We start from the raw sequence: 24,157 nt of genomic DNA on the forward strand, positions 1-24,157 counted from the left end.
AATTGAAGTGATTATATATATATATATATATATATATATTCCATAATTAAAATATATGCTCAACCGAATGCCAAAAGTAAAATAATACAAAATTTAAGGCATCATTTGGTAACCATTTGTTTTTAGTTTTTGTTTTTGAAAATCAAGTCTATGAACACTACTTCTACTTTCAAATTTATTCTTTTATTATCTACTTTTTACCAATGATTTAAAAAACCAAGTCAAATTTTGAGAACTATAAAAAACCAAGTCAAATTTTGAGAACTAAAAGCAGTAGCTTTTAAAAATTGTTTTTGAAATTTGGAATTTGGGTAAGAATGCAATCATCATACTTAAAAAAGATGCATAATGATACGAAATATAGATGATATAGACTTAATTTTCAAATACAAAAATAAAAAACAAAATGGTTATCAAATAGACTTAAAAAAAAATAAAATCCGAAAGCTAAATCCCTTCACCCTTCAGTCTCACTCTTCACGCAGTCGCACACCATTTTCTCAATCTCCACCTTCAGACCTCCACGCCACCTTCAGTCACCGCCAGTCACCATCTCCATGCCACCGCCAGTCGCCATCTCCACCATCTACTTAGTCTGGTCCACCTGCACTTCGAGAGTATACTCTCCTTATCTCCAGTCCACCGCCATTTTTTTAACACAACAGAGGTATTTTTTTTGGTTAATTTTTTTAACATTTCACTTCCAATCCTTTCTTGCTAATATCTTTAACGTTTTTCTTCCTATTAAGGCTGATTTAAAAAAAAAAAAAAAAAAAAAAAAAAAAAAAAAAAAGTTGAACTTGTTTTTGGTTGGGACAGCAAGCAACTAAGCAAAAGATTAAAAAATAATTTTTAAAAATGGTTGTAACCAAACCAAACCGTGGATTTGGTTCAAAAACCATAACTGAAGAGACTTGGTTTTTAGAGATTCACACTGCAAATCGATTTGCTCGGTTCAATCCTTGGTTTTTGTCCAAATCGCATCGAATCGAACTGTGCACCCCCCTAATAGTCGATTATAGGTGAAGGGTTTTGTTGATATATCAACAAGTTGTTGAGTAATTGAAATGTAGCACTGATCAAATATCTTTAACATCCTGAATTTTTGTTTTTAATGTAATTTCAGTATTTTCTATTATTTGAAGAGATTTTGGTCAAAGTTGGATTAAATTTTAGTTAATGTCAAAATAAAGTGTTTTTTTTTTTTTGGGGAAATTTGGATTAATTCTGAAATTTGGGGTGTAAAGGGGGAAGGAAAGAATTTTAGAAATCTATATATATATAAATGTAGTTTTGGGTTTTAAAGGATAAAATAAAATAAAATAGGATAACTAGTACTTATTTTATTTTATTTTTTCTTTTATCTTTTTCTTTTAAGAATTTCCTTTCTTCTTCGTTTTTACCCCAAACCCTCACCCCTTCTCGCTTGGGAAAATTTGTACGGATGTCCCATTTTTTGGATCCAAAATGTCAAATGACCCATTTTTAAAAAAATAACGTCAATTGACCCTCTATTGACATTATCGTCATACCAAATTACATAAATTACCCTCACAAGTGTCTCACGAGATAAGTTTCGCTCTCGCTTGAAATTTTTTGGTTTGATGTGATTGCTCGTCAGTGTACGAATGATTTGACAATTTTAACGACTGAAGCCTCAAATCAATAATATCTAAACACAATACAATGGTGATTTCTTTAAACTTTAAACTCCATTTCAACAGTGATTACTTCTCTGGTTTTCGACAGTGTTTTGTTGAACGAAGATTTTTCAAACAAGGATTTCCAAGACGAGGTTTTTTCAGAACGAAACAGGTTTTTCATAAAGGAATTTCATTATTTTGAGTCTGTTTAATTATTTTTGCTGTGTTATTTCTGGAAATGTAGCATTATAAACTTTTGTATTGGGAGAGAGAGAGCGAGAGATAGAACGAGAGTGAGAGAGAGTATTAAGAGAGCGCGAGATTAAGAGAGAGCAAGATTAAGAAAGAGCGAGATTAAGCGAGAGCGAGATTAAACGAGAGCGAGATTAAGCGAGAGCGAGATTAAGAGAGAGAGCGAGACTAAGAGAAAGTGAGAGTACATTTCAATTGCTTGTACAACTTAATAACAACTGTTCTCTTGCTTTGTAGAATGACAGAAAAGTGTCTACTTATTCGATATAGATGTGATTGGGATGAGAATGAAAGTTCGTATATTGGGGGAGAGTTGACAGGAATCATTGTGCCTGTTACATTGAAGTATGAATAACTTAAATCTCACATTTACAGAATTACAAATGTCAGTTCTTCAGAGTTTGATCTTATACTGAGAGTTAAATATAAGCTTGAATATGAAGCCCCTCTACAATACATAAGGAATGATGATGATGTTCACTTCCCTCTTTTCCAAGAAGAGCTTAATAGACTTCAGTTAATTGTAACGTTGAAATCAAATCAGGACAAAAATTTTAGAATAGAGTTTGGAAATTTGAGTTATGATGATACGACTGTAGACAGACAATACGAGGAATCATATCAGTTTCATTGAGAAGAGGATGATATTCCATTATCTACCAACACTGTACCATCAACACTATCACTAGACACCGACCACACTAATCCAGCAAGATTGAATTCAGAATTAGGCGGTACTTCAGTTGTTAGTAATGAGAGATCATCTAGACTTGGTTATATGGATTGTGGTTATCCAGAGCAAAGTTGTGGCCCTTTAGTGGATGTTAATGAGCAACCAACAGGATTGAATGAAATGGATCGTGATCATGGAGATGTGCGTTGTTCTACAGCAGCTTCAGTGGTTCCACCATTTGTGTCTTCAACTCATAGGGCAGAGTTGATTATGCCTGGTACCTCTTCATCTGGGATAGAGGACGTTGAAGTTGGTCAACTATTTTTTAGTAAAAAGGACTTGAAAGTGTGATTATCTATTTTGCCCATCAACAAAAATTTTGAATTTAAGGTCAAGAAATCAACCAAATCTTTGTTCACTGTCAAATGTATTAGAGAGACTTGTAACTTCGTGCAGTGAAATGGAAGGGTTTGTTATATTCAAGATCACAAAGTGTTGCAATTCGCATGCATGTTCCATTGGAATTCTGAATCACGACCATAGACAAGCAACTGCTACGGTTGTTGGTCAATCGATTAAAGATAAGTTCACAGGAATAGAACGTATTTATAAACTTTGTCATATCGTTGAGGATATGAGGAGAGATTATGGCGTGAACATAAGTTATGATAAAAAGTGGCGTGCAAGGGAAGCCGCATGTGATCTCACTAGAAGTACTCCATAATACTCATACTCTATACTACATGCTTATGGAGAAGCGTTAAAAATAAAGAATCCGGGTACAGTGTTTGAGATCGAATTTGAAGATGAGGTACATTCTAAGTATATGTTTATGGCATTAGGGCCTTGTATTAGAGGTTTCGCAAGCTGTCGACCTCTGATAATTGTTGATAGGTAACACTTGAAAGGAAAAACAAAGGCACTATGTTTCGTTGCGGTTTCTATGGACGGGAACAATCAATTATACCCACTAGCATATACAATAATGGACAATGAAACCGATCGATCATGGAAATGATTTATGTCAAACTTGAAATTCAGTATCGGAGAACCTGATAATCTGGTGTTTGTGTCTGATCGGATGGTATCTATTAACAATGCTATTCGTGCATTTTTTCCCCATGGCATTTGATGGATTATGCACGTGACACATAGAACAAAATCTTATTACAAACTTTAAGGATAATACAGTTGTTGGGATATTTAGAGATACAGCAAGGGCATTTCGCATGACAGAGTTCCAGACAAAATAGGACGAACTCCGTAGTTTTCGAGACAGTACTGTCACGAAATATCTGGAAGACATCGGTCTTCAAAGGTAGGCATGGGTTTACCAAATAGAACGAAGATATGACAACATGACGTCTAATAGTGTAGAGTGTTTCAATTTGTTAACTAAAAAGTATCAACTATTGCCCATAGTATGCTTGATTGAACATGTTAGAGGAATGCTCCAATCGTGGTTCTACGAACGGAGGAATTACTGGGCATGTCGAACGACATTGCACGCTGACTACTGTGAAACCCGATTGGCAAGTGAGTCCGATAAGGGCGGACGATATCGGGTTGAGCCTATTGATTGTTATCGGGTCCACGTGCGAGATAATCGATTGGACGGTATTGTGAATCTTCACACGAAGGAATGCACGTGTAAGGAATTCGACTCACTTGATATCCCGTGTTTGCATGCAATTGTTGCTGCCAAGGAATCTCGCTCTCTCTCAAAGTCTTGCTCTCTCAATGTTTCTCTCTCTCAAAATCTCGCTCTCTCAATCTCGCTCTCTTAATCTCGCTTTCTCCATGTTTGAACTCTGAACCTTGAACTTTGATATAATGTTTTATATATCGTTGATATAATGAAAAGAGACGTAGCTAAATTATACATATTTTGATAAAATGTATAATATTGAACTTTGAACTTTGAACTTTGATAAAATTATTTTATACATGTTTTACATACATAAAAAATAAATGTTTTTACATACACAAAAAATACAATAAAAAATACATGTTTTATACACATAAAAAATACGGAATGTTCACCCACAATTGACATGCTAGCTGCATCCTATATTAGCTCATTTTCTCTTGAGTGATTACGGACAGATCTGAAGGATCTCTTACCGAAGAGTTCCATGAGCGCGTTCGGATTGCTCTGATCTCACATTGACCGAAATACAACATTATACATTCAAAACATACCGTTATTCAAACAAAAAGTAATTATCAACATGCTAAGAACAAGAAATAACAAGGGTGAGAGTTCCATACCAGTTGAAGACAGTTTTCAAACTTCAGCACTCAAAGCGGCGGAAAACCTCCACACGATCTACCAACGCCCAGCGAAGCATTGATAACAGCATCACGAACAACCGCACAAACACGAACGCCACAGGGATGACACCACCAGAAAAGAGCCCCAGGTATTCTCGGAGTGAGAACCCAAAGTGTGGTCTCTGATGAATTTGGTAGAGGAAGGAGGAAGCACGGATCGTGTAGGCGATAAGCAAGTGGGAGGGAAAAAGGTGCTATCGTATAGCAAAATGCTTATCGTTTAGGAGAAGCTACATGATCATGTAGGTTTTACTGAATGATCGTTTAGGAAAAGGTATACGATCGTTTCGTAAAATCGGCACCTATATGATCGTTGAGAGAAGCTATGCGATCGTGTAGGAACTAGTGTGCAATCGTTTAGGCGCGAGGTGGACGATCATATAGACGAAGAGCAACTATCGTATAGACTTTTGATTCTTTTAAACGATCGTTTACGATATCACCAACGCATGCTCTCTGTTTTTCTTTTGGACGATCGCTTGAACGAACCAAAAAAATGAAAACAATTTTCATTTTAATTCATCGGTTACAATAACCGACTCATTTCCACTAATCCACGTCCAAACGTGATTTTTGGATTAATTATCATATAATTAACCAATTAATTAATAATAAATATAATCATATTATATTTTTATCCTATAGTTTGATATCACATATCTACTATAGTATTTTCTCCTCTACTTGATATAAATCATTTTTATATTTAATTTCCTCCAAAATAATGTATATCATACATTTAGCCAATTATATCATATATAATTAACTAGTCCAATTATATCATATATAATCGAACTTCCTCTTGTCAATTTAACAATTTCAAATTAACCCAAACACTGGTTCTCAACTTTATCCAAGCTACCCAGGGGACCTAATGGACTTATGGCTCGAAGCTCCAATGGTTCCTGAATAGCTTACTAAACTCTTTAGCCACGAGATCCATCATTCGTTAACTGTCAGGCATTCCACTAAAGACCAACAGCTGAACTCTTCTTCCCACATATATATTTCTGTGTCCATCGGATATAACCAATTATGAGTACGATGACCCTCCACAGATGCTCGTAAGTATAGATGGGCCAAATTACCGTTTTGCCCCTATAGTTACATCTCACTTCTTAAGTACCACTGATTCCTCTAATGAACAATACAACATAGTCCAACTATGTGTGAACACCTCTCGGGCCAAGAGAAGGTGTGTGGTGACACATCGTTCAAGTCCCAAAATCAGCCCTTAAGGGAGCTATCTATCTACTTACCCCTGCCTCGGGGAAGGAGTGAATTCCATCTTGTGTAGCTGAGTTCCCAACTCCCAAATCAGACAAATCCCCAAAATGGTAGGTTTGAATCGGCGACCTGGCCACTCACACCCATACAAATCAAATGACTGCCTTTAATGGCAGAAATTCCCAACTCACTCAAGGTTGAGGTCATGTTATCTATGGTCATCCTAGTGAAGTGAAGTATCTGTCATGAATGGTGTTACATAACGAGACGTTAATACTTCGTGGTCAGGTCTTATACAAACTCTTTGTATAGGACGCCCCCGCTCGCATGTCCCCAACACGAATGATCAGGATCAGATCATCTGTGACAAGTCACAACACCATTCCACAAAGCGGGTCGCATCCGTAGAGTTACCAAGATAAGGTTTCCATTCTATATCCATATACTACAGACCTTTTTGGTTATCATTCAAGACATGATTCACTTGTATGTCACCATATACATGCTTGAGTCACATAGAGATAACTAGGGATTTTATGTTTATTAGTTTGTGGTAAAGCAAATAAAACAAGTAACTGAGCAAAAATATAAGATGTGAAGTAAATATTATATATTAACAACACAAGCGTTCGTACAAACTGTTTACAAACTACAGGACACGAGACTTTAGGATATCAACCCCAACAGGATCAGCACCAGTCACCAGATGTTCTAGTAATTTTATTGCAAAGATGCCACAATCAAGTGACCCGTGCTGTATGTCAACATTCATAGATTGCAAGATTTTCCAATGGGATGTGGATAGGTCTGGCTTTGAACGATCCACGTCACAATAGTGAAGTAGGGATGGTACTGTGACAGTCAATGGCTTCAGCCAATTCACCAGCTTTATCATTGGTGTGTATGACGGAAGTGAATCGAACATGAGTATATGGCCTCTGTTAATGTCCATTGCAAGGACCATCCAGTATTCTTTATTTGTTTAAATACCCTGCCACGAGCATTAAGGTGACTCTGCCAAATAAAATGAGAAGTTAAGTAACGAAATATACCATAGTAAAATGACTCTGCACAACAAAATATATCAAAATTTACCGTTACACCAATTGGCAAGATGGTGAACTTGTGCATGCACATGTCAGGTCGGGTAAAAAAATTTTCTTTCATAAAATGAAATAAAGTGTTTATGGTCTGCACAAAAAATTACTATGTTAGTAGAAGTACAAGATATCCAACTATAAAGAAGTCAAGACTAGGAAACTTAAATCGCACTCGACCCATGAACTCGGTTCAATCAATTCCTTGAAAAATTATTTGGCAAGTGGTTTAAAGGAATTCTCTCGAACCTCGTTATCAGTATTTTCATATGAGATCAGCCCATCATTTCTGTAAAGATATTAAGTGGAACGTCATGTGCTACGTTGTACGCGACAATCGCTCTAGATAGTGGCGTAGGCATACCTGGGAGAGGATACTTAATCACACTTTTCTTCTTTACTTGAGCTGGAGGTATATATTTATCAACAACTTTCCTCTTATGAGTAGTTCTTCGAGATTCCTACATAAAAAAATAACAAAAAATTACTCATCAAGAAATATAAAAATATAAACAAAAATTACTGATCAATAAATTACTCATCAGTGTAACTTCTTCTGTGGTCGTAAGAATACCAGAAGTGTCGCCCTCAGGGATGTCAGACATGTCGCCATCAGTATGTGGCATGGTGAGTAAGTCAGACATGTCAGCCTCTGTTTGTGGGACGTCGGTCTCTATAGGTTCGACGTCAGTGGGTGATGTTGTGGTATCAGGCTCTAGAGAGGGGATAGGAGTAGGTGAAGTGGTGGTATTTTGAGACTCTACAGAAGGGATGAGAGTATCAGAGGCAGTTGCATCAATGGTATCGAGATCCCGAGATGGGATGGGTGACCTTGTCGTCTCCTCATTCACCGTGAAACCCTTCAATTAGTAAAGTAAAATGATGGGTTCACGAGCACGTAAAAACTAAACATGTAAAGACATAAAATGATAGTAAATGCAAACCTTACACATAGACTGCAATAGTGACAAAATGGCCGAAAATTGTTATTTCATGTCTGTCATGTTTTCCTCCATATTGGATATACAACTATCTAAACTCGATATACGGCTATCCAACCTCGATAGTGAGATGTCAATGGTCCGCAGGTACGAATAAATAGAGTCGTTGGGATTGGCTCTCCCTACGGGCAGCACACTTAGGACACTCTTCATCCATAGATCGTTTTCTATGAGAGTCCGCAAGATGGACATTAGGTAGGTTCAACTCTTCCTTATTGCGTACGTCCCTCACCACATCATGGAACATATCATCACTAGGTTTGTATGTCCCTCCTTCCACCCTTCCACATTCAGCATCCTCGTGCTCAGAATGCTGTGTTCATTCCCTCCCTCCACCTTTCCACATTCACCATTGTTACCTTCACGATGATCATCACCGTCGCTTTCAAAACTAACCCCCACTACTCGACCTATTGCCACTTTCAGCACAATCATCATTGGCACCTAGATCAAACATTGGTCATTTGTCCACTGGGCATCCTGAAACTTCCTCTTAACATCTGTCATGACAATACCCTCTTTAACCTTTATTTGCATTAACAACCTAGTAAACTGGTTAGGGTCAATTTAACAACCAAATAAAAATATTATTCATAGAGTAAACGTATATTGTTAGACTCGAATATATCTTACTCAAGTATTTTGAAGGACACTGAGTAGAAGCATGACCATTGTAATATGTGAGGCAAAGCCACCTTGCTCTTTTGCTCCGCAATGTTCCCAACTATCGATGCTGCTAGGATCTCATACGTCTATACCTAAATAAAATTTAACATATATTAAGAACAATAGTAATGTTAAATCAAACAACACGATTATTATGTTAAGCAACTTTACCTGGAACGCTTATGGAAATCCACACAAAGAGTACTTCACGACGTAATTTTTATTTCCTTTCACCTTCATGTTGTATATACTACTATTATCATTCAATGCAGTCATTAGAACATCAGATGTCCTCTCCCAAATAATGGTACCCTAGTCTAGGCTGTTGTAGTACTCTATGTTTTGAACGTCTTTAAAATGTTTAAGTTCCACTGCATTTTTCTATTTGTTATTTTCCATCATTGCAACCTCCGTATAGTAGATTAATGTGATCTTCACAGCATCCTCATCATTTTCAAACCCAACTCTTTGTATTTTTCTTCTAGTAGACGGACATGTAAGGTATCCTTCGTCACTCGATTAACAAAATACTTGATTGCAAGTTCATACGAGGACTGCTCATTCTGATCAACTCGCATAGGGGATCGCCACAAACCAGTCATCAACAAAAAATCATCCTTCGAAAAAATGACAACCTTTCCACAAACAGAGAATGAGATTGAGTCAGATCTCATCCTCTCCACATCTTTCAACAATATATGATGGATAATTGGGCTGTTAAACACAATGTCAACGTCTACAAATCACCCAAATACTTTTCTCTTGAACATCTCAACTGCCTTGGGGTAACCTTTTCTTTCACAATCTTGTTCGCATTAGCAATGTAGGCCAAGCTTATTACTTGACCGGGAAATCGGTCGACTATAGGTATTCTGAAACGTGTTGACATCTTAAATCACTCCTGCATGAAATAGAGATTCAATTAATAAATTCCTTCAGAAAAAAAATTATAAAAAACATTATGTTTAAGTCTCGCTGGTATCGCTCTCTCTAGTATCGCTCTCGCTAGTATCATTCTCTCTGGTGTTGCTATCTCTGGTGTCACTCCCTCTAGTAACTCTCACTTATCTCGCTCACATTCTCTCATTTTACTTGTCTTCAACCACAAAACACATCAAAAAAAAAAAAAAAAAAACCATAGGTTCACAGTATTTCTAAACCTCAAAACGACCCACCCTTTCTGGTGTCGCTCTCTCTAGTATCGCTCTCGCCGATTTCACTCCACTTATCTCGCTCACAAACTTTTTTTACTCGTCTTAACCACAGAACACATCAAAAACAAAAAAAAAAACCATAGGTTCACAATATTTCTAAACCCAGAACGACCCACAAAGCCCTATTATCGATCAATTTAAGACATTTTCAGGCACAAATTAAAAGATTTACCAATCAAATTTGATTTGTTGGCGGCAGTGGAATCGTTTACAAGCCCAAATGATGGATTCTAAAGAGTCTTTAATTTATGAGCGATACGAAGCCGTTACGCTTGGGAAATTTGAATGAAGAGTTTTTAGTTTTGGTTGGTTTTTAGTAAAAGGGTAAAAAGACAAAGAGGTAAGGGTAACTTACGTAATTTGGTATGGCGATGATGTCAGTAAAGGGTCAATTGATATTATTTTTAAAAAATGGGTCATCCGTACAAATTTTCCTATCGCCTGCCGAAACTCCCCGCCGCCAGCCACGAACCCTTGCTGCACGCCGACCCCCCTTTGGCCGATCTCACCAGCCGGCTTCTCCTGTCCAGCGTCGCTCTTCCTCCACATGAGCCATCCAACCCAGTCGCACGACCCAAGCGTCTTCTAGCCGTGCCTTCAGGTCGAAACCACTGCCAATCAGCCGCTCCAACTGTTGACCCATGCTCCCAGCCATGCCACGAGCGAACCCACCGAGGATCGCCACTGCCAAATGCGTCAGATCACTTTTCCCTACAGCCAATCGATTGACCTGCCACTTCTCTACCCACGTCATCATTCTAATCGACGCCCAGCCTCGATTTTTGCCAGAATCTTGGAATCTGGGGATAAGATCTAAGGTTTGTGTTTACCCATTGAGTTTTGGTCTAATTTAATTATACTGATTATGTTGTGAAGCTTGGATTAAACTTTCAAGGTGTCAAGAACCGCTGTCCAGTAAGATTAGAGTTTGGCTTTAGGGAATTTTGGAGTGTGATTGGTAAGTAATGTGAACTTGGAGCTCTTGGAATGGGTTAATATGCTGGAAATTTGGTTTTAAATTTCGAATTGTAGGTTATGAATAGATTGGTATCTCTGTGCTAAGCTTGGGACAAATTTCTGGATTAACACATATTTTTGGGTAAGTTATTTTGTGGCGTTTGAGGTATTTTTGTATTTGGAATTTAGTCCTAAATGTCGGGCTTGATTTTGATTATTGATTCAGGGTGTGATTCAAGAATTTTATTAAGTTAAAGGAGGGTGTCGATTACTTTTTTTTGTTAGACTTGTTATCAAGGTAAATAATCTTACTATTGAAACTGCCCACAGACGAGGCACTAGATATATGCTAACACGACAAATTGATATTATGACAGAATGATAGTATGATAGACTAATAGTATGACTTACCAATAGTATAATCGATGTATGTTTTCGTATGAGGATCTGAAAGATTAAATGCGCATATAAACACTTGAATGTTAGCATGAGATGATATTTTATTCCATGAGATTGTATTTAATCCGAGGATGATGAGATGTATATGTATGTTATGGGACTAGGGTGACGAGATGTATATGTACTTTATAGAACCAAAATGATGAGACGTATATGTATGTTATAGAACCCTGATGATGAGATGTATATGTATGTTATAGAACCATGATGATTAGATGTATATGTATGTTATAGAACCATGTTATGATACTTGTGATGTTGAGATCATGATAGTGTCCTCACTGATTAGTTAGATTCCCACTAGAGGTTGTGTGTCATTCAGGATTCACTAGAGGTGGTGGTTTCCTTCAGGATTCACTAGAGGTGGTGGTTTCCTTCAGGATCCACCAGAGGTTGTGTTTACTTTGGGATTCACTAGAGGTGGTGCTTTCCTTCGGGATTCACCAGAGGTTGTGTTTCCTTTGGGATTCACTAGAGGTGGTGTTTTCCTTCGGATTCACCAGAGGTTGTATTTCCTTCAAGATTCACTACAGGTGGTGTCTCCTTCGGGTTTCACCAGAGGTTGTGGGTCCGAGGGGACTTACTAGAGGTAGTGGGTATACTTAACTACAGTAGGATGAAATTCATTATTCATGTATGAGTCCCATGAGGACTAGAGGAGTTTATATTTTCCACTAGAGGTAGGCATCTAGAGGACATAGATGTCTAGCCTGACCCCAGTAGTGGGGTTACTTACAGAGTATTTTATACTCATCATTTCTTATGTTGTTATTTCAGGTAAGAGTAGAGATGCACTGGCGATTAATAAGCAGAATCCGTGATCGAGCCACTAAGACCAGTTTTAAGCTTCCGCTCATGATATTTAGATTTCTTTTCACGTTTTTCAACTTTCAGTTTTGATGATTGAAACTTACTGTTGAGATTTGTTTTCAGACCTGTTTATTATCCTTTATGATTTATGGGTACCCTACTGTTTGTTTTTAATATTTGAATTTAATGGAGGTCTTTTAAATTTACCTTATTAATTTAGCATTTATTTCATTATAAAAGGGTGTCGTTTTAAGTTCCATGCATGCATGTGTTTAGTAACGACCTAACTTGAATCCTAGGGGGTTGGGTCGTTACATTTTCTTACAACCCTTTCTCTTATAAAATGGAAGTCAATTTTCCACATGTTTGGCACAATCATAAAAGACAGGATTTCGAGCTAATTGGATTTTAAAACTATTATCATAAAGTAAAGTATGAGCCGAAGAACAAAAGATACAAAGATCTTTGAAAAGTCAACTTAACCAAAATATTTCAACAACAACGATAGCAAGTGCCTAATTTTCAGCTCCAGTTGAGCTTGACGACACTGTTGTTTGTTTCTTAGTTGCCTAAGAAATAGGATTGTCTCCCAAATATATAATGAAACCATTAATAGAGCATCTGTCATGTTGGTCCTTAACCCAATCAGAATCTGAATAGACAATGAGAGAAAATGGCTTTGAAGATTTTTTAAAGAAAATGCCTTGGGTTAATGTACCAGCTAAATAACATAATACTCTTTTTTCTACATTCATACAAGGTTTTTCACCATTCATTTCATACTTCATAAGAAGATCTTTGACATATTTCATCTAAGTAACAAGTATGTCACTGCTAAAATAAGTAATTTCGAAGCCAATAAAGTATTTAAGTGCCTTTAAGTCAATCATTTTAAAACGAGCTTGTAACTGTGATATCAACTCAATGATGTATGAAGAACTATTGGCAGTAACAATTATGTCATCTACATAAAGTTTTAAGTGTCTGAGTCATTTCAATCTTGCATGATAGGCCACAAAACCAAGTGTAAACAAATAGGAGATGAAACACTCGAACCATGCTCTTGGTGCTTGTTTAAGTCCATACAACGACTTTATAAGTTTACAAATATGTTGTTGTTTCGAGGAATCAATAAATCCTTGTGGTTGCTGCATGTACACTTTTTTAGAGAATTCACTATGAAAAGCATTATTGACATTAGGTTGTCTTAATTCCCAATTAAATTGAGAAGTTAATGAAAGTATAATTCGAACGGTAGGTTTCTTTACGACGTGGTTGAAAGTTTCATCATAGTCTATCCCTTCTTCTTGGTGATATCCCTTAGCAATGAGTATTGCTTTATAACAAGCTATTGAACCATCAGGGTTTCTCTTAATTCGATGCGCTCATTTGCAACTGATTGCACCTTTTCCTATAGGTAAAAGAACTAAAGTGTAACATCCCACACATTTCTTTTTAGTAATAATGTAATTTTAGCAACTTTATTATTTGGAATTTCAGTAATTGTTATTAGTTGGAGGGTATTTTTTTAGACTTCAAGTGTAAGTGCGGGAATTTAATTGTTGGCGTGAAATTATTCAATTTAAAAATTAATGGCAGGAATTAATTTTCTTTTGAAACAGAAAAGAATTTAATAGTATAAAGTGGAATAAGGAAACGAATTAAATATAATTATACTTATTTCCTTTTTTAGTTTATTATTATTATTATTATTATTATTTTTTTTTTTTTTTAAAAAAAAAAACCCACATTTCCCTTTTTTCCCCTCATGCATCCGCCGGCACCCCCCCTCCCCCCATTTCTTCTTCCTCCAGCTGAGACCCTAGCCGTCGCGTCAGTTTCTTTTTCATGACCTCCGTCCACCACTGCTCAAGCATTGTTCGCTTTTGTCGTCACTGGATCTATCGATTTGGGTAAGATTTATGCCGTTTGGGTTGTTTTCGGTTGATTCTTGAATACTCATTTACTTTTAGCATCAATTGTTTGATACCCATTGTGTTTCAACTTTGGATTCAAGTTTGTGAAGGTATTGAGGTGTTGTTCAGTGAAGTTGGAGTTTGTTTTAGCGAGTTTTGGTAAGTTTTATGCTTGATGACCCTCTTGTGGATTAATTTTGGTTGTTGAGAAATTTTGGTAAAGTCATTTAGAAGTGATTTTTTTGATAAAGCTACATTGGATAATTTATTTGAGACATTGGTAGTGAAGTATGTATTTGATTCAAGCTTTAATCATGTAAGCCTAATTTCAAATTATGATTAGGGGGTTGGTTCAAGAATTTCATTCAAGATGAAGAAGAGTTTGGTTTGCTAATTATTTGGGCTTAAAATTGGAGGTTTGGAAGGTGAATTCGAATTGGACCACACCTTAGGTAAGGTTATTTGAAAATATTTTGTAATATTTGGGTGGTTGGATTTTGGCCTTAACTATTAATTTTAAAGCTTGGTTTATGTTTAGGCTTGATTAAGGATTCAAGAATTTCACAAGGATTCAATTGCTTTTTGGTTTGACCTAATATCAAGGTAAGTAATCTTACTACTGGAACTACCCACAGGCCATGTATTAGATGTATACTAACATGATAAATGAATGTTATGGCAGAATGACAACATGATAGACTAATAGTATAATATGACCAAAGTATGTTCTGGCACGAGATCTGAAATATTTATTTGTACACATAGACACTTGAATGCTAGTGTGAGATGATATGTGATTCCATATGGATGTATTTGATCGGATGATGTTGAGGTATATGTATATGTTGTAGAGCCATGATGTTAAGGTATATGTATATGTTGTAGAGCCATGATGTTGAGGTATATGTGCATGTTGTAAAGCCATTATGTTGAGGTATATATGTATGTCATAGATTCATATAGTGATAATTATGATGTTGAGACTGTGCAAGTGTCCTTACTGATTAGTTAGATACTCATTAGATTTTGTGTTTCCTTCGGGATTCACCAGTTTGTGTTTCCTTCGGGATTCACCAATTTGTGTCTCCTTTGGGATTCACCAGAGGTAGTAGGCATACTTAACTACAGTAGGATAAGACTCAGTCTCCTTCTTATTTCATGTGTATACGTGTCCCATGAGGACTAGAGCAGTTTATATGTTTCACCAGAGGTGGGTATCTAGAGGACATAGATGCCTAGCCTGACCCCAGTAGTGGGGTTACTTACTGAGTATTTTATACTCATTCTTTCTCATGTTGTTGTTTTAGGTAAGGGTAGAGATGCACTGGTGATGGACAAGCGGAATTCATGATCGAGCCACTGGGACTAGTTTTTACGCTTCCGCATCATGAAATTTAGAGTTCTTTTCATGTTTCTCTTAACTTTTAGTTTTGATGTTTAAAAACTTACTTTAAGAATCGTTTTTCTGACTCATTTACTATCCTTTATGATTTATGGATACCCTACTATTGTTTTAGTATTTGAATTTAATGAAACTTTTGAACTTACCTTATTTAATTAGCATTTATTTTGCCATAACCGAGTGTCGTTTTGAGTTCCATGCATGCATGTATTTAGTAACGGCCTAACTTAAGTCATAGGAGGTCGGGTCGTTACATAAAGTCCATGTTTCTTGTTTTACCAAAGCATCATACTCTTCAGTCATTGCTTTCTGTCATACAAGAAGTGATAGAGTAAACTTAACATGCAACGGAAAAAATCAGAATCAATAAGCACTCTAATTATTATTTAATTTGAGTTTAAAACATGCTTTTGCAAAATTATTTCATAAGAGCTTTTGTTGAACACAATACCTTTGATGAACCTTCTTTAAGTCCACCAGAGTTCCACGAATTGATGCTTCAATTTTCAAGTAGACCACCACAGAGATCTTCTCTACTATTATCTTGCAAGGATTGTGTGGTGGAAATACTGAATTGAGCCGGTTTTTTATAAGATTGAAGAGGGTTTGAAGGTAAGGGTTTCTGCAGAATTTCTAGAGTTGATTAATTTGTATGAAGTTGAATTGAAGTTCAAAACTTCAATATATTCATGAATTTCATGCAATTAACTCAACATGCCTGATGCCGCTTCAATTTCCATTGAAAATAAAATGGCATGAGGTGGAAATTTAAGTGGGAAAATCCAAGATTGGATCTTGGATTTTTCCCACTTTCAAATTTAAAAACAATTTAATTTTATCCATTTTGATTAATTTAATTTAACTAAATATGATTTTAAAAAAAATCAATTTATTTTTAATTTTGTAATTTTGAATTTCAATAAATTCAATTTTAAATTAATCAAAATTCTAATTTTGAACAATTTCAAATTTTGGATTTAAAATTGGATAATTAATTAAACTTATTTAAATAATTAAATTTAGTATCTAATATTACATATAATATTACACCTCATCTAATATTTAAATCAATATTTAAATATTTTGAACTCTTCAATTTTGTTTAATTACGATAAAATTAAACGTTTCAATTGTATCGAATACAATTAATAGAAACTCTAATTGAATTTGAACACTTCAAATTCTAAAAATTCTAAACCCTAATTTCAAATCTTATTAAATTTACTCAATTTACTAATCTAATTTACGAGCTAGTAAAAGGACCTAATGGACCTTCAGATCATGAGCTCCAACGATTTGCAACTAATTGGTTAAACTTTTTAAACCGAATTAATCACTATTCATTAACTACCAAGACATTCCACTATAACTCGATAGTTGCACTCTTTCACTGTAGATATATTTATGTCCATTTTAACGATAATCGGTAAGTCGATCCTTCACAGGTCGTTCGTATTTATAGGTCAAAGATTACCGTTTTACCTTATAAATACATCTTATTCCTTAAGCTCCCACTGATCCTCCATTGAACAATTGATTTATAATCCAATTTATAAATCATAATCCTCTCAATCATGAGAGGGTGGGGCTTCGTTGTTCAAGGCTAGGCATCAACGCTTAAGAGAACAACCTATCTGCTAATCCTAAGTCGAGTAGGAGTGAATTTCATCTTCCAAAGCTATGTCCCTAACTATCTATCCGGTCTTATCCCTGAAATGGGAGGCTTATGGAGCAGTATTGTTGGACTACTCTCACCTATATAAATTAAAGGATAATCCCGAATAAATAAGAGTTCATAATTAGCTCAGGATTAAAATTGAGTTACCTTAGGCCATTGAGCTTTTGAAATAGTCAGTTTTAACAGTAAGAGGTTGTTATAAAGAAAAGTGACTATTTTGAGGTATGGTCTTATATAAACTCATTGCACAAGATGCCCCCACTCATATGTCTACACATGAGTGATTTTTGGATCATATCATTTGTATTAGTATACAAAATGGGCCGCATCCAATAGTGTCACCAGGATGAGGTACCGAATCTCATTCATATACTTATAGACCATTTTGACTATATACTAAAACTTGATCCTCTTTTATATCGTCACATAAAGTTAAAGTATTCATATTATAGCTATTGATTTGTTTATTAGATTTTCATAAAAGAATGCAATATCAACAACAATTTATTGAATAAATACTCAACAATATTTTTGTTGATAAATAGAATATGTTAACAATATTTACGAACTATAAGTTTAGGACATTCCCAACAATCTCTCACTTGGACTAATACTCCAGTGAGACAAACATATATTATTTACAATGTTGAGAAATATAGAGAGAAAATACAATAAACTAGGGCATCTAAAATACCCTTGACATTCTCTTGCTTGCCCTAGACTATGATGCTCGTAGTCCTAGTCCAACCAGATGGCCCTCGAACACTTTAGCCGAGGGCCTTCGTAAAAGGATCAATGAGGTTGTCTTCTAAGGCTATCTGTCTGACCATCACGTCTCCTTGATGTACGACCTCTCTAATGAGATGATACTTTCTTTCGATGTATTTTCCACGTTTGTGACTTCTTGGTTCCTTGGAATTGGCAATTGCACCGTTGTTGTCACAATACATAGTAATGGGCAAGTGCATATTTGGAACCACTTCCAAATCTATCAGGAACTTGCATAGCCATTGCTTCTTTAGTTGTTTTGCATGCAGCTACGTATTCTGCTTCCATCATAGAGTCAACTATACATCTTTGTTTAATGCTTCTTCATACTATAACTCCCCCGTTAAGAGTGAAAAGATTTTGAAGTAGATTTCCTAGAATCTACGTTAGTATGAAAATCAGAATCAATGTATCATGTAAGATCAAATATTTACGTTTATACACAAGCGTATAATCCCTCGTTCTCTTGAGATACTTGAGGATATTTTTTATAGTTGTCCAATGACTGTGTCGTGGGTTAGATTGGAACCTGTTGACGATTCCAACTGCAAAGCATATGTCAGGACGTGTACACGACATAGCGTATATCAGACTCCCAACAGCTATGCATATGGAATTCTTTTCATTTCCTCAATTTCTTGAGGTGTCTTAGGACACTGTTTCTTCGATAAATGAATTCCTTTTTGGAATTTTGCATATTATATCTCGATAACATTTTGTCAATATAAGATGCCTGAGATAGTGCTAGGGTTATTTTCTTTCGATTTCGAAAAATTTGAATCCCAAGAACATATTGAGCATTTCCCAAATCTTTCATTTGGAACTGTGATGCCAACCATCTCTTTACATCAGCAATGAAACTTGTCTCATTCCCAATGAGCAAGGTACCATCAACATAAAGTACCAAGAATGCTACAATTTTGTTGACTATTTTCTTGTATACACAAGGTTCGTCAACATTCTGTTCAAAGCCATAAGATTTGATCGCAGTGTCAAATCTTATATTCTAGGATCTAGAAGCTTACTTCACTCCATAAATGGATCTCTTAAGCTTACAAACCTTTTGTTTTTGACCTTGTTCAATGAAATCTTTTGGTTGAGACATAAAAATACTTTTCTCAAGATGGCCATTCAAGAAAGCTATCTTGACATCCATTTTCCATATTTCATAATCATAATATGAGGCAATGGATAAAAGTATTCTTATTGATTTTATCATCACAACAGAAGAGAAGGTTTCTTCATAGTCAACTCCTTCCCTTTAGGTAAAACTTTTTGCCACGAGTCTAGCTTTATAGGTTTGCACCTTACAAGTTTGATCTCTTTTTCTCTTGTAGATCCATTTACAACCTATAGGTTTAACCCCATGTGATTGATCTACAAATTTCCAGACAGAATTGAAGTACATTGACTCCATCTCTTCGTCCATGGCTTTTATCCATTGTTTCCTATCAACATTTTCCATTACCTATTTAAAGGTCAATGAGTCCTCTAGCCCATCATCAAGTATGATGTCTTGAGTTTCTATTAAACCCGTTTAGGTTGATTAACAATCCTCCCACTGAAGGAAATTGAACACGAAGATTTCCATGAGCAGCAGAAAAATCATTCCAAATTACAATCATATATGAATATTACAATTATAGTCATAAATCCAAACATACGGCTATGCAATCCAAACAGAAATTACAGCATGATACAATAAATACTCAAGGTGAAATCTACACATATTTGTAGACTCATCGCTAATGCTCCTTGATCACGACCGCTCAAACACAGTAACCTCGAACGCTCATCCCACACGATCGCTATGCAGCATGAACACCGCACACTCAAACTTAATGATCGCCTCGGTCACGAACACCCCAACAGCATGAACGGCCTCCACAGGACCTCGACGGTGTTGAGTTGAGTATGACACCACCAAGAAGGCTACCTTGGTATTCTCGGTGTGAGAATACAAAGGGTGGACTCTGTGTGGACTTGGTTTGAGGCAGAAGACGGAGGAAATAACAATTGTGTAAACGATTGAGCAAGTGGGAAAAGAACCTATCGTATAGGTCGATGCCCAATCGTTTAGCAAAGCTAAACGATTGTTTAGCTCATTGTTTAGCTGTGTTTCTGTCACCTACAAACACTACATGATCGTTTAGCTCGCTCCAAGTTGTCGCTTAGTAAATCCTATTTACTTGACAACTTCCATAAGATTAATTTTTCGAGAGAGAATATCAAAACTCACAATTTACAACCTTACTAAAATTAGGAAAACAATTTTTCTTTTATCTCACAGTTACCATAAAACCACCAATAACCTCTCACTCAGTTGGTTATTAGAGAAAAAGATTTAATTAACCAATCATTAATATTATTATAAATATAATTGATAACCAACTTATCATATTATATTTATAACCTATAGTTTTAATATTTCATCTCATGAAACATATAAACCATTGTTCTTTTTCTATTCCAAGGCACTTAATGTAAATCTCATTTACATTAATCCTCCATTAGATGTATCTCATACATCATACCGATTATATCATATATAATCAAATTACCTCTTGTCAATTTGAACATTTCAAATCAACACCAAGAACGGATCCTCAACTGAATACATTAAGCTACCAAGAGGGCCTTATGGACCTGTAGCGCGAAGCTCCAATGGTACATGAATAACTGACTAAACTCTTTAGTCACGGGATCCACCATCCGTTAACTGCCAGATCCTCTACTAAAGATCGACAACTGAACTCTTCTTACCACAAATATATCATGTGTCTATCTTAACCAATCAGAAGTATGACAACCTTTAGATCACTCATAAGTACACCTGGGCCAATAACCGTTATACCCCTGTAGTTACATCTAACTCCTTAAGTACCACTGATCCCTCTAATGAACATAAGTCATAGTCCTACTATGAATGAGTCCTCCAAAGAGAAGCTGTGGCCACTATGTTCAAGCCCTGGAATCAGTCCTTAAGGGAGCAATCTCTTTACTTATCCCTGGTTCGGGAAAGGAGTGAATTCCATCTTGTGGATTGAGTTCCTAGCTTCCAGATTAGACTAGTCCCCAAAAAGGTAGGCATGTTGAGTTGGCAATCTGGCCACTCTCACCCATACTAATCAAAGGATTACCCTCAAAGGCAAGAGTTCCTAAAACACTCAGGATTGAGGTCGTGTCACCTATGGTCGTTTAGGTGAGATGTAAGTCTATAGTATCAACGATGTTATATATAGAGTTTAGTCATCTCGTGGTCCGGTCTTATACAAACTCTTTGTATAGAACAGCCTCGTCCGCACGTCTCCACATGAATGGTCGGGATCTACCATCTTTAGTAGTTTACAACACTTACAAACCTCTACAAAGTGGGTCGTATCCATAGTGTCACTAGGATCAGGTATCCCACCTTAATCCTTATACTACAGACCTATTTAGGTGATCACTTAAGGCATGATCCACTTGTATATCACATATACATGCTTAAGTTCATATAAGATAACCATGGAGCTTTGTTTATTGGATATGAGTAAATGCTAGAATGAAATAACATTTATTTTATTCATCAAACAATGTGTATCATTACAAACAACAAGACTTCGGGAGAATTAGAACACCAATCCCAACACCCACTACATCGAGGAATTCTCAACTCTTGAGAAGGATGTGATGGGGCAACAACTGTTGTTGATGGACCAGCTTGATCAACAACTTTTGTTGATTTGTCTGTAATATATTTGGTCATTTCTTTCAATAATAATTTACTGCGAGGTTAATGATTTCTAATACGATCTTCTTCCAATAATGTAGCATTTATCGATACAAATACTTTATCTTCTTGGGGATCATAGAAGTATCGACCTTTTGTTTCCTTATGGTATCCTATAAAGAGGATAATTTTGGACATTATTCTAATTTCTTAGGGTTTTGTACCAATACGTGTGCTGAACATCCACAGATTCGATAGTGACGTAAACTATATTTACGTCGTCTCCACAACTCATACAGTGTTTCTGAAACACTTTTTGAGGGAACCATGTTCAGGATATATATCACAGTATGTATTGCATACCCCCAAAAGGATTGAGGTGACTGAGCATAACTCATCATTGAACGAACCATGTCTAACAAGGTTCGATTTCTTCTTTCTGCAACACCATTTTGCTGTGATGTTCCAGGTGCTGCGAGTTGTGATTGAACTCTATGATTTACTAAATAGTTATGGAATTGTAAATCCATATATTCACCACCTCGATCTGATCGAAGTGTTTTAATTCTTTTACTTAATAAGTTTTCAACTTCCGTCTTAAATCCTCTAAACTTTTCGAGAGTTTCTGACTTGTGACTCATTAAGTAAATATAGACATATCTTGAATAGTCAACAACAAAATTAACAAAATATTCATATCCACATCGAGCTTTTACATTCATCGGACCACAAAGGTCTGAATGTATAAGCTCTAGGGGTTCTTTGGCACGAAGACCTTTTCCAAAAAAAGATCTTTTAGTCATTTCTCCTTCAAGGCATGATTCACATGGAAGTAAAGAACTATTTTCTAACTGATTTAGATGACCATTTTAAACTAATCTCTCAATCTTGTTGAGATTTATGTGACCAAGTCCGAGTTGCCAAAGATAGGCGTTAGGAGAAATTTTTCATTTTTTATTTTGAGTTTCTGCCATTTTAAACATCTCTATATTTAAAATGACTTTTGCTTCAGTTGGTTTTAATACATACAAGTCATTTTCAAGTCTAGCAGAACAAATATGAACCTCTTGAAAAAATGAACACTTCATTAACTTCAAAAGATACTTTATACATATTTTTTAGCAGACATGATATGGAGATCAAGCTTCTTTTCATCTTTGGTACATAATATACATTTTTTAACAAGATAAAAGATTATCCAAAAAACAACTTGATATCTCTCACTGCTTCAGCTGAAATGACTTCTCATGTTCCCACCTTGAAAGTCATTTCGTAGTCTGAAAGTTGATTCCAAGAACTAGTTTTTAATAGAAAAGTGCAAACACGGTTAGCGGCGCCTGAATCTAATATCCAAGTCAAGTGAGAAATTTTCACTAAACATGTTTCAACTATAAATAAATCTGATTTACCTTGATTCGTCTTTTCTGCTTTTTTCTCAACCAGATACTTTGGGAAATTTCGTTTCCAGTGCCTGTCTTCTCCACAGTGAAAACATTTTCCTTTGGGAGCTTTGTTTTTCTTTGCACTAGGTTTTTTTATTCCATTTTCCTTTTTCCTTTATTTGTACACTTTTGTATTTAGATGAGAAGGGACAAACTTCTTTTTGTTTGAGGGTTTCGTGCACGACGATGAACCCTTCAGAAATTTCTTCTGTCGTTAAACAACATTTGCTTCACTTTCTTTCAACTTCATCATTGATTGGTAAGTCTATAGTTCATTTAATAAAGTAGTCAAATTGTAATTAATCTTATTCATTACGACATTAGTATGGAAGGTCTGGTAGCTCTTCGGAAAATACTCCAGAATCATACTAACTCGACTAGTTTTGTCTATGGTAGCCATGTGAGCTTCTGCAATATTAAACTGAACCATCATATCTAGGACATGTTCCCTGACATTGGTTCCATCTTTCATGCGTGATTTATAAACATACTTTATAGCCTTATGTCGTACAGAAGATGACGGTTACCCAAACATTTCCTATAACGACATCATAATCTCATGGGCTGTGGGCATGGCTTCATGTTTCTTGTTGAGCACATCAGGTATGCTCGCTAAGATATAGGCCCTTGCCTTTTCATTAGCCCTTACCCACCTATCATAGGTATCCCGGACACTTCGGTTTGTAGTTGAACTGGGAATAGGAGGACATTCCTCTGATAAAACAAACCTTAGGTCATCAACTACTAATATTGTGTTTATGTTTGACTTCCAGTTAGAGTAACTCTCTCCATTAAATTTATCATAAGCAAGAAGTTGTACGATCGAGTTCGAAATTGCTGAAAAATTAAATAAATTCTATTAAATTTATGCATCTAAATCAAATTTTAGCAAAAAAACCAATAAAG

The 24,157-nt window shown here is 35.9% G+C and overlaps 1 long non-coding RNA gene across 1 annotated transcript; it reads left to right on the plus strand.

Annotated features, from left to right (window-relative positions):
- The first annotated feature begins 466 nt into the window (after positions 1-466).
- LOC150033759 (uncharacterized) lies at positions 467-12,548 on the plus strand. The gene is made up of 2 exons (XR_016532431.1): positions 467-667; positions 12,301-12,548. It is a non-coding gene; the product is annotated as an uncharacterized LOC150033759 (long non-coding RNA).
- Positions 12,549-24,157: the final 11,609 nt, after the last annotated feature.

This window comes from Benincasa hispida, chromosome 9, assembly GCF_027475165.1.
Source record: "Benincasa hispida cultivar pf3 chromosome 9, pf3_genome.v1.1, whole genome shotgun sequence".
NCBI classification, from domain to species: domain Eukaryota; kingdom Viridiplantae; phylum Streptophyta; class Magnoliopsida; order Cucurbitales; family Cucurbitaceae; genus Benincasa; species Benincasa hispida.